The following is an 11378-nucleotide window of genomic DNA, read 5'->3' as shown; positions in this document are numbered from 1 at the left end:
TTGGGACAGAAACAATCGAGACCAGGGGGGAAGTCAAGTATCTGGGGGTAACCCTAGACACGAAGATGACCTTCTGGCCTCACATACAAAGGACAGCCCAGAAGGCGGCCGAAAGAGTAAAATCCTTAAGCCGCCTGATGGCAAACACGAACGGACCGAGACCAAGGAAACGGAGACTACTGATGTCGACAGCCCACTCGATCCTCCTGTACGGGGCAGAAGTCTGGGCAGATTCCCTGAAGACAAAGAAGTACTGCCACGCAATGATGACGATACAGAGACAAAGCGCGCTGAGGATCGCCTGCTCCTACCGGACAGTCTCTGCGCAGGCTGTTCTGGTCGTGGCAGGCGTGATTCCCATAGATCTTCTTGCTTTTGAGCGCAAGAGGATCTACGGAAGAAGCGCAGACACGAGACTACAGGACGCAACATCGACAGAAAGGGACAACACTATGCGCGCGTGGCAACAACGCTGGACGGAAGAAAGAACAGGCAACTGGACAAGACGACTCATCAAGGACCTAAGACAGTGGACAAAACGAGACTTCGGGGACGTAAACTTTTACGTAACACAACTCCTGACAGGACACGGGTACTTCCGACAATACCTCCACAGAATGAACAAAGTACAGACACCAAACTGCACATACTGTGGACACGAACGAGACGACGCGAAACATACCTTCTTCGCATGCGACCGCTGGACTGACCTAAGACGGAGACTCGAAGCGACCGTGGGAGACATCACCCCTGACAACATCGTGGAGGTGATGCTCCACGGAAAGGACTGGTGGCAATTAGTCGCCACATATACGGAGACCATTCTAAGACGGAAAAATGCGGACAGCTGCCTGACATGACGGACCTGACGCAAGACAACAGACTGAACGACACACAGAACACAACAGACGAATAACAAAACGACACACGGACAAGACCCCCAACCAGAAGTAATACTAAAGTAATCCCTGGTTGGGGGGAGACGCGGACGACTACGCGGACAGAAGTGGATTTTCCCCTCGCCTGAACAAGGAAAGATCAGGGGAGGGGGGTTTAGCTGATATGCGTTTTGGACGAAAGGACGAGACGAGAGTTCAGCACACGGGGGTTGACTCTGCCTCTGACGTCGAGGGGCGATCCTTGACTGTGGGGGCAGGGCCGACGCCTATGGTCTATAAAAGATTTGCCTTTACTTTTTACCACGATAAAAAAAAAAAAAAAAAAAAAAAAAAAAAAAAAAAAAAAAATAATAATAATAATAATAATAATAATAATAATAATAATAATAATAATAATAATAATAATAATAATAATAATAATAATAATAATAATAATAATAATAATAATAATAATAATAATAATAATAATAATAATAATAATAATAATAATAATAATAATAATAATAATAATAATAATAATAATAATAATAATAATAATAATAATAATAATAATAATAATAATAATAATAATAATAATAATAATAATAATAATAATAATAATAATAATAATAATAATAATAATAATAATAATAATAATAATAATAATAATAATAATAATAATAATAATAATAATAATAATAATAATAATAATAATAATAATAATAATAATAATAATAATAATAATAATAATAATAATAATAATAATAATAATAATAATAATAATAATAATAATAATAATAATAATAATAATAATAATAATAATAATAATAATAATAATAATAATAATAATAATAATAATAATAATAATAATAATAATAATAATAATAATAATAATAATAATAATAATAATAATAATAATAATAATAATAATAATAATAATAATAATAATAATAATAATAATAATAATAATAATAATAATAATAATAATAATAATAATAATAATAATAATAATAATAATAATAATAATAATAATAATAATAATAATAATAATAATAATAATAATAATAATAATAATAATAATAATAATAATAATAATAATAATAATAATAATAATAATAATAATAATAATAATAATAATAATAATAATAATAATAATAATAATAATAATAATAATAATAATAATAATAATAATAATAATAATAATAATAATAATAATAATAATAATAATAATAATAATAATAATAATAATAATAATAATAATAATAATAATAATAATAATAATAATAATAATATATAATAATTATAATAATAATAATAATAATAATAATAATAATAATAATAATAATAATTATAATAATAATAAGATTTACAAGAAAGAGAGATCATTCATTAATTTTCGTCAAAATTTTTGAGGCTTCGTTCGTTACTTTGATTTGTTACTTCTACAAAGGATATCATATTATACATAAATGCATGTATGCATATATGGGTATTATTTTCGTTTGGCATATGTAGGTCGATCGAATTTATTCGAAAAATCCTTGATAAAAACGGTAAAGGTAATAATTTAATGCTTTAAAATGTTGAAATACACAGTTTTATATATTGGATGTAAAGTTATCGAGTTGACGGCCTTGACATTGGCATAATGAGTATACCTATTATTATGATCGCGTTCTGTTTTATGGAAATGCTAATGGTTTATTTATGTCTGCCAATTTATTTCTCTGTTTTATCAAGTGTGCGTTAGGAAAGGATAAGTGCTCCAGACATAAAATGTTTAAAAGTATATTGTTAATATGTGTAATAACATGAATTTAAAATCGCTAGAGGTAACGTCTATTAATGTAAGTTAATTCATTCATATCACGTTATTCGAGCATGATTGCTCATGGGATGCATTCGAAAACCCCAATCGGAGCTTGTAATAGAGCGAAGACTTACACTTCAATTTTCGCCTCACGAAGAAATCACCTTTCACTCTTATGCTCGCATTCGACACGATCATACCTATCTCTTTATTCGCGAATTTACTTTCTTTCTATTTTTTTTTTAAATCTTCTAGGATCTTATTTAGTTTAATTGTAATTGCAAAATTCAAATATATATATTTTTGAAGTGAAAACTTCTTTAGAATGGGAGTGATCTGAAAAGTAAATAAACGGAAACGCAGCTATGTAACGGCTGCTATACTGAATAACGAGAGAGAAAGAGACAAACATATAAGATTGAGCCTGCGAGAGAGAGACGGAATATGGCTATACAGTTTTTCCTATTCTCGGTCTCCTCTTTATGCTATGCTTCGTAGTTATCGCTCCTGGTTGTATATGTGTGTGTTTGTGTGCGACTGCATACTACAAAGCCTGGACACGTATTCTTTCGATACTCGAAATGTTTGTAGGTAGGAGCGATAGAAGGGTAGAAGGAATAAACAGAGATAAGCACGTAGGTATGCGACAAAAGTATAAGGACTAAACGAACCGACGGTCGGAATAAAGAAAGAAGGTGCGTGGTCTGTTTTTATTTTACCAAACGTGTCATTTCTTTTCTATTTAAAAATGTTTCTATTTTATTGAAAAATTAGTATTAAATTCTTTATTTCGCAAATATTATAATAAATAATTATGAAGTACACAGAATATATAATAACTGTATTGTCTGAAATATTTAAAAAAAAAAAAAAGATTACCAGATACATCAGAGAAAAAGAATTAGAGAATACTGTGGAATAAATTAGGAGCAGCTGACAAATTCCGTTCAAAAGCAAGTAAATTACTGTTATATTTTTATTTTGCTTCTTCATAAAATATATTTGATGAATAAAGACAAAATATGTCTATTAAATTTGATTTTTATATGTTTTTATGAAAAATATCCAAAAAGATGTACTGACCCATGCATATATGAAAATTATATTATAAATTGTGATATTTGCGTATTTAAGAAACTTATACTAATTTTTCAATAAAATAAAAACATTTTTAAGATGTTGAACGCCCAGCGTGAATCGGTGGAGCTTACCACAGAGCTGAAATTTGAGACTCGTAGTGTACACAGTTCGATAAGCTGAGAGAGCGATACGATTCAATGCATTTTTTAGATTTTTCGTTGTTCAGATCTTTATTTAGACGAGAGTATTTAGAAAGATAAGTTTGTGGTCCAAAGAATAAGGACGAGATATGTTATAAGTAATAAGGGTCTCGAAGTTTAGTAGGCTACAGAGTTGAAAAAACATTTCTAGAGAATATCTTTATTAGATCTTTCATTGCATTTTACCAGAACCTTCGTTCAGTCCAGCAGTATTTTCCATATGTTTTTCGTAACGTCTTTATTTCATCTATCCTAAAATGTTTGTTATATAGTGCAAGAATGTAGATGAAAACGGGAAATAGAAAACTATACTAACAAAAAAATTTTATACCTGAGTTTCAAAAAAAGGATTATTTATTTTTACCTAATTTCTGACGAATTATATTTCCATTGATAAACATCCTACCATTTTGGTGACTATTTATAACTATCGCATTCAGCATTCCGTTTTTATTGCTTGAATTGTGAAAAGTGCACTTTTTATCAGCTATTCCACCCAGAGACCATACCGGTGACCTTTATTATATATAGTAATAATATTATAATACATAAATCCTACAATTATCTTACTCTTGAAACTATCCATTCGTCTCATTCTCTCGAAACGTAGATTTTTGAAGGTTTCACTTCTAACACGTGTGATCTGCACACATGATTTTTTTTTCATTTGAAGGATTTCTATTTAAAAATGAGATTACAAAAGAGAGATAATATATTGCATTCTTACTTCAAATGATTTATTTTTTAAGGTCAACAGAAACGCGATACTATTTTATTTAATGTTTCAATCTCTTCAAGATTTATCTTTTAATATTTGTTTTAATTTTCGGAGTTATTAAAAAAAGAATTACTTTTCTATTAGTTTATTTATAATATAATTTGAATTATTTGTATCTGATTTTTAGGTTCATAGAAACGAACGAGAAAATTTGAAATCAGTTTCATATTTGTTTTCATAATTTTATATATTTCATCTTTTATCATTTCCATTTGTTTTTAAGATTCATATAAACGAGAAAAAATTGTCTTAATTTTTGTATTGTTTGTTAATCTTGTTTTTTAAAACGACCTCTACCCTACATGATTGTCTTACCCACACAACACGAAAGATTTTAAAATCTTTCAGCGAAAGTTTTCGTAAAATATTTCCAAAAAATCTTTCAGAAACCTTGCAGGCATTATTCTAAAAAATTTTGAAAAAAGATTCATAATAGATTTTACAAAAATATTTTAAAAACATTTCTAAAATAATTTGCTGATAGAGTAATTAAAATGTTTAAAAATATTTCTATGAAACCTTGCAGAAACCTTGTAAAAAGATTTTATAAAAATATTTCAAGAAAGTTTGTAAGAATATTATTAAAAATATTTCATAAAATGTTGGAGAAAGGTTGTCAAAAGTTTTTTAAAATTATTTTTTAAAAATGTTTTGTAAATCTTGTAGTAATCTTTTAAAAAATATTTCTCAAAACATTTTTAAAAACTTTCGTGAAATCTTTTACGATATGTTTTGGAGAAATTTCTAAAATATTTTTTATAAATATTATTTTTTGCAAAAACTTAATGAAAAAATATTTCTATGAAACCTTGCAGAAACTTTGTAAAAAGATTTTATAAAAATATTTCAAGAAAGTTTGTAAGAATATTATAAAAAATATGTCAAAAACATTTCAAACATATTTATAGAAACCTTTAAGGCTGGCGATACATGTAAACGCCTAAATTTTAACCGTTTTTCAGAGGCTTATTTAAAATGGAAAGAATAAATGAATCGTTTTGAAACTTAGCATGTTTATTCATTACATATTAAAATATAAGAATCCGATTTAAAAAAAAATTTTTTTTTAAAATGGCCGCTGTAATAACCAATCTCCTGAGGCCCTCACGGCGAAACGCATCAATCATGGTAATTTTTAGCTTTAGTTACAGCACTCTAAAATTAAAAAAAAAGGGTCGGAGTGTGTTAATAAAACATGTATCTTCTAGTTGAACTAAGGAAAAACTAAAAAGTCAAAAAATCGTAAATTGGCATGACTCAGACAAAAAAAGTCTGATTTTTGACCCTTTTTTTTTTAACGGTTTTTGGGTCAAAAATGGCAATTTTTGAAAATGTTGGTAGCATTCTTAAAATTCAACTAGAAGCTAATACTATAAAGAAAATATGTGCTAAAGTTCATAAGAATCGGTTGAGAACTTTTTGAGTTATCTTGCACGTCAGTTTGAAAAAAGTCGTTTTGAGAAAAACGCGTTCAAAGTTTAGCGTTTGCGTCTAGTACCGAGTTGAGGCGGAGCATTTAAATGAATTTTTAATCGATACATATAGCGAATTTCATTTTAAAAATTTACGGGCATATTTTTGAGATATTAAACTAACTATTTATGAAAAAAAAAATTCGATTTTTTTTTATTTTACTTGTATCGCCGGCCTTAACAAAACATGACGATAAGGTTTCAGAAAATCTTCCAAAAACCTTCTGTGGGACAAGCGCCTCTATGCCAAACTTATGAGATATTTGTAAGAAATATTTATCGGTAGCCCTGGATAGCTCAAATGGTTAAAGAGCAGTCGCGCCCGGAAAGCGAAAGATACGTGGTTCGAATCCCGCCGGGTCTCAAGTCTGGTCAGGTCCTCCCAGCGGTCCAATTTTCTTACACGAATCCCACACAGAGGGCTCAGCCGGGTGGAGGGTCTGTTTCGTAATATGTTCCAGTTTTACAACGCCACGAAAAAAAAAAAATTCGGTCATTTGTGAAGAAGGATTGGTCGGTGAGCCCTGGCTGGAGAAGCTCTCAATTGTCTTTTTTGAAAAAATTTCAAAAATGTATTCTAGCAACCTTTCGCAAAATATGATGATAAGATTTTAAAAAATCTTTCAAAAACCTTTTTAGAAATCTTTTGCAAGTTTCTGAACGCGGACATTTTCACCTTGTAGAAAGGTTTCTTGAAATATTTTAAATAAAATGTTTTTAAAAGATTTTGGAAAGTATTTATGGAAAGTTTAAAAATAGTGTAGATCTATTTCAAAAATATTTTAAAGATATTTCAAAAATATTTCTAGAAATCTTTTGCAAAATATGGTGATCAGATTTTTAAAAATCTTTCAATAACCTTTTTGAAATCCTTTGCAAGTTTCTAAATGCGGACTTTTCCATCTTGTAGAAGTATTTTTTAGAAATATTTTTGAAAGACTTAAAGCTTTCCAAGAAATGTTTTAGAAAGACTTTAGAAAGTTTTTATGTTATGTGGGTATGATTGCAATAGCAAAGACCTTCTCTAGGTCAAATTTAATTCGATGTTATTCGTAATTGTTCTGTTGAAATTAAAGGTTCGCTTACATAATGAAAGAAGAAGGAGAGATGAAAAAAGAAATTTAAGATTATAATATGACCGACGATAGAGACGAAAGAAAATGTATTAGAATTAGAAGGTACGACGTAAAAATTTAACACTTCGTTTGTCCCCGAGTTTTTTTGCCAACATACACTTGTCCTAAATCTTCAAAATGTTGCCAAAATCTCCTCCAAAATTTGATTTTCTGGGACTTTTAATCTTAGGAATATATTTAGTGGACCCTTTAATACCTTTAAAAGTTTTTTTTTTAATTTTCTTTTAAACTATTTGTTTACAACAAAAAAACAAATGATTATGCGTACCTGTAAATTTTCTATTGTAATGTGGGCCTGGAGCGCCCCAACATTACGGTAAATTTTAAATAGTGAAGTTAATATTTGACCAATTTTAAAGTACAAATATGGAATTTTTGTCTGACAGTAAGTAAAATTGAATTATGTTTTTCAAAATTTGTATAAATAACAAATGTAATCGCTACTGAAGAGTATATTGTTATATGTTTTTCATCGATGTGGTATTAAGGGACCATCTCAGTGTAAAATTAAAAAAAAAATCGATTTTTTGGTCTTATCTTGAAGTACATATAGTTTTGCGTGTTCTGTAAAATTTTTAAATTTAAATTCGAATTATTACGGTCGCTACAACCTTTCTTGGAAAAACCCACATAACACGATAAGTTTTGAAATCTTTCAGCGAAAGTTTCGTAAAATATTTCCAAAAAATCTTTCAGAAAACTTGCAGGCATCATTCCGAAATATTTTGGAAAAGATTCATAAAAGATTTTACAAAAACATTTTAAAAACATTTCTAAAATATTTTACTGATAGAGTAATCTTTTGCAAGTCTCTTAACGCGGACATTTTCACCTTGTAGAAAGATTTTTTAGAAACCTTTTTGAAAGGTTTAAAGCTTAAAATGTTTTAGAAAGTTTTTAGAAAGTTTTTATGTTATGTGGGAAGAGATTGGAGCGTAAGTTGACGATCGCTAAACTTTAAACGCGTTTTTCTCAAAATGCCTTTTTTACAAACGGTGTCACCTCTCAGAGGGAGAGTTTTCAAGCTATCAACTTGAAATTTTTTCGGAATTTTTTTTACTTTATTCTTTATGTCCTTATGGAAGCTTTTTTTTTTTAATTCTTCCAATTTTTTCACACGAAAAACTGTTGAAAAACAGGGCTAAATTTTGTACTTTTTCTTCAAACCGTCGCCATTTTGTCAAATTAAAAAAAAACCTCCATAGGGACATAGCGGCTTCCCTATAGATTAATAATTAATTTGATTTTTTTCTTTGAGATGCAAACTGCGACCACAATCGTTGACACCGATTGCCTCCATTTTTTACTCATTTTTTAAAATAATTATTAACAATAAGTAAAAATAAACAAAAACGAATGAAAAAATATTTTTGTATTGTTAAAGAGTGGTCTTATTCGGAAAAAAACATTCCGATCCCCTTCTCCTATCCATCCGAAAAAATTCACGAAAATTGACAATTTTTTGGCTGCTTACACTGAGATGGTCCCTTAAAAATATCTATTCAAAGAGCTGTAAGTAAATTTTCTCAATAGATCCTTTTCTCTAATTGACTTCAATTTGTTTATTGAACCTTTACCTTAAACATCAATAAATTATCCGCTAGTTGTTACTGGTTTAGCTTTTATCCAGGATTTTGTATGATAATAACAATTGTACGCGTAAAGATAAATATTTAAATTTTTGTTTTTTACATTTTTTTGTTTCCTAAATATATTTTTTGTGTTGTATTACTTATAATAATACCTATTAATTAACATATAATATTACTTTTAGTCATAATAACATCCAAATTATCTTAAATTTTACGTTTTCAATTTTTTTTTTTAAATAATATCAGATTTGTAATCAGCAACTTCAGAAATCCTCTAAATATAAATTTTCAAAAAAATTAAAGTACATTTCCATATTTTAACAGTGTTTGCAAGATTTGGGTCTAGTGAGCAATGTGTCTACCGTTCTTCGATTTATTATCAAAGTATGCTTTTGTATTAAAAATCTATGATCATTGATTACCGATTCCAATGATTCGCAAATTTCTTCTTGCTAGTTATTAACATTTAAAGTTTTTGAAGTTTTACAATTAGATCTACACTAAACAAATTTCTGCGTCATTTGTTATCGTAGAAGTTTATTTTAGTGTATGTATAATATACAATATGTATTTATATATGTATGTGTAAGTATATACGAAATAGAATATTCCATAAATTGGAATATAAAAAAAATTCAGTATAAATAAATTCATTAATAATTTATATAATTTTAATTTGCTTATGCATCTAACAATACCTAAGTTAAAATTAAATTTATTATTTATTTATTTATTTATATATTTTTTTTATATTATAATATTTACAGATATACTATTTATACTTTTACACATCTTTATATATATATATATATATATATATATATTTCTTCTGTGCACGTTTATGTAATTGATCTCCTCCTAAACGGCTGGACCGATTTTAATGAAATTTTGTGTGCGTCTTAAGGTGGATTCGATAATGGTTTTGCATTACAATTCGGTCCAATTTAAGTTGTTTATTTAATTAATTTTTTATTTATAAATTGTTATGCGAAAAGTTTATAGGTTGAAGTTAGTCGATATTCGAGTTATAGAGAATATTCAAGTTGATAATCGAAATCATTCGATTCCAGTTTGTAAATCGTGTGCTAATTAAAATATTACATTAAGATCTAATTAGTGTTTGAAGAAGTTACTCAATTGACACTGTTGTCAAGATTTAGAAAATCCGTGCTTTTCTCACGGTCAATTATATGTTGCGTGTTCCAGGGTTGGAAAATCATCGAATTTGTTTGTGTATACTCCGGAAGGATCAACCGAAAGTATTGTACATCCAATGGCATTACGATAAATTAAGTTTTTGTTTCAACTTTTTCAGCTTTTATTAAAATAAGTTTAAGTGAATAATACTTAGACTTCATTCAACAGTTTAAAATTATATTAAATGAACGTATCAATCTGATTCTAAAGAAGTTTTCACGTCAAAAAAGCCACAGCAAAAAGTGGCCGGGGCACCCCTAGTACTATGTATAATATGTAACATATAATAAATGTGATATACTACCTGTATGTACAATATAGTATATGCTAGTACATATACTATATATATATTTTATTTATGTGTATTATGAAAGTCGTGTGAGTTTATTGAAAACATTGAATTAGTTGGGAAAACACATATATTTCATTAATTATAAATAAAAAATTAGAATTATGTGTTTTGTTAATTTAAAAAATTGACCTACACTTTTATTATAAATAGCTTAATAAATAGCCTAAAGTAAATATATTTATTATATACACACATTATATGTATATATGAATTTCGCTATTTCGTAGACTGGTTTTCGCGTATTAAAAATCGAAAATTAAGAACATTTTCATCAATAAAAACAACATTATAATCATATTTCGAAGTATAGTAATATTATTTTTTGTTTACGAATGATCGAAATTCATTTCACGGTTTATTATGCATCATTAGATGCATGAAAAAAAGGATCGACTTTTATAAGATCCACATTATCCTCATTCTGTCACTACTGTATTCGTTCTTTTTGTTATTGGTTTTTCTTTTTTTTTGTAGTCTTTATCTTATTTTTTGTTATTTGTATTTTTATGAATATACGTGGCCACCGAAACCGAAAGTAAAGCAAATGGCGAGTGATGAAGGCTTTGTGTGCTGGAGCAAAGTTAACGCCCAGAAAACTGGTTGTCCTTCGTTGTGTAATCGGTATGTTCTCGTAATACAGGATCTTCGAATAGCCGCTTTATGTCTACAGTATAAACCTCTTCTTTTTTTCTTTTCTTTTTTTTCTTTTTTTTTCTTTTACTCTTTGCTCTTTACTGTTCTTTCTTTTTCTGGTATCGGCAGAGGAAAAAATATTTTTTCTTCAAACTAAATAAATATTCGAATGGTGTTCGTTTAATGTTAATCGTGAATGCACCAACGACGCATTTTGCTTTTTTTCGTGAAAGCATCTATCTGTCTTTTA

This window comes from Polistes dominula, unplaced genomic scaffold (assembly GCF_049000335.1).
Source record: "Polistes dominula isolate Pdom_NZ unplaced genomic scaffold, Pdom_raw_medaka contig_624, whole genome shotgun sequence".
Lineage (NCBI taxonomy): Eukaryota > Metazoa > Arthropoda > Insecta > Hymenoptera > Vespidae > Polistes > Polistes dominula.
The sequence above is the reverse complement of the archived record's forward strand: the minus strand, read 5'-3'. Positions refer to the sequence as shown.